This window comes from Tupaia chinensis, unplaced genomic scaffold, assembly GCF_000334495.1.
Source record: "Tupaia chinensis unplaced genomic scaffold, TupChi_1.0 Scaffold000054_1, whole genome shotgun sequence".
Taxonomy (NCBI): domain Eukaryota; kingdom Metazoa; phylum Chordata; class Mammalia; order Scandentia; family Tupaiidae; genus Tupaia; species Tupaia belangeri.
In genome coordinates, this window is record NW_006159512.1 from 10042012 (window position 1) to 10044026 (window position 2015).

Here is a 2015-nt window from a genome sequence, read left to right on the forward strand (position 1 = left end):
TATGCTGCAATCCCTTCTTCTTCATTCTCCTCCTGGGATCTTAGGCACACACGCACATGCGCCCAGCGTGAGTTTAAGCCACTGGGTCTGGGACTTGAACCACAGTCGACTACATGGGAGTCCAGCGGCGTAGCCATTAGATCAACTGCTGGGCCCCCTCCCAACTTAATTGTGCGTGGCCCTGCTGTTTCCTAACTCACTTCCCTGACAAACCTGGACAGGAAAGGGTTTTCTCCCTTCTGCTCTCACTGTGCCCCTTACCTCGACTGCATCCCACGCAGGATGGTGCCCCGTGGCCCGAAGTCTCCCCCTGGAGCTTCTTGCTGTCCTTGACCCCAGACTGTGTATGCACAGGGGTCCTCAGACCTCCCCTGCCTTGCTCCGCGGCTGCCTCACCGTCCTTCCTTCGTACACCCTGCTGCCTCCTCTCCTGTCTGAGCCAAAGGTGAGTGAGGACAAGGTGGCCAGATTCAGGGTAAACAGGGAGGGTCTGCAAGGGAGCAGGGGTGGGGCGGGTGGGCGATCCAGGGTGGAGGCCCAGCGTGCTGGCCTGCTCACCAGTGTTGGTCTTTCAGGGTTTACTTTCAGTCCTTCTTTTGCTTGAGGGGAAGAAAGGAAAAGGAGAGAGGGGAGCTGGAGTCACCCAGACGGGGGAATTTTGAAAACGAGAAAAGAGAAGCCAAGACTCACGACCCGCTGGCCCTCCTGTCACATCTCCTGTCCTGCTCTTACGGGTGCCCGGGGGAGAACGACGCCTTCAATAACTGTCCCTGCAAACTGTGCCGGGACTTGTCGCCCGATGGGAACCACGGGGTTCTCCCAGGTTCTTTCCCTCCAAACAATGGCCCTACTTCTCCCACCTCCCGGGCCAGGAGCAGGCCCCACTTACCCAGTCGGGTGGGCCGCAGGCAGGTCTGGACCTCACGCAAGGCGGACTGAGTCCCCAGGCACAGAAGGTGAGCAGGGCGTGCTCTCCTCCTCCTCGGCACAAGGGGAAGCGGGGAAACCCTATTCCTCCTTGGTTCGGGAAGTGAAACGGGGGACACCCTTCCCTCCCGGTATCAAGGTCTGACCAGGCACTTGGCGAGGACGCCCACAGTTTTGGGTCCCATTTCAGCTTTGTCTCCCAGGCATGTCACCAGGGCTCGCTGTTCCCCTGGAAACACCACCCTGGGCTGTAGTCTCAACAACTGGGGCTCCTTGGACCAGAACCCCTCAAGACAAATGGACTTATTATCTTTTCTAACTGCTTGGCTATAACATAAATGAGGAAACCCGAGGAGCGGCCCCCAGTGGGAGTAGAACAGTAACACCCCCTGTGGCTTGACTCATTTGCAGGCAAGTAAGGAAGTGGCGTAAAATTCTATGTGTGCAAGCTTTTTTTTTTTAATATCCCCTTCTTTCATTTTCCTTGACAAGGAAACATTACTCCCCAAAGAAGCAAATGGGCGCATACTTACAAATTCAGCTCGACTGAACATTAACGTCAGCCTGTCACCTCCACGGTACCCAAGGAAACCATTGGTACCCGAGGAAACCATTGTAATCCTTGAGGGAATCTATGCAGAGTCCCAGAAGTTAAAACACAGGCAGGCGACACAAGAAAAATGTAGGAACAAAACCGGGAAAGGCTCGTGCAAGGAGGAGCATTCTGTGCTGACTTGGGGCATGCAGAAACACCCAGCTGAGGATGGTGGTACACAGGGACCAGCAGTTAGCGTAATGGCTATGTCGCTGGACTCCCATGGAGCGACCGCAGTTTGAGTCCTGGACCCAGTGGCTTAGACTCATGCCAGGCGCGTGTGCGTGTGTGCCCAAGATCCCGGGAGGAGAATGGAGGAGAAGGGATTGCAGTGTGGTCACCCCCCTTGGGGGTGATTTCTCGCTTTCTGTCTCTATGTCTCTCTCTGTGTGTCTGGTGAGCGCATGCACCCTATGGCAAAAACCTCTCCTAAATAAATAAATAAATAAATAAATAAATAAATAAATAAATAAATAAATGAAGTTGGTGATGC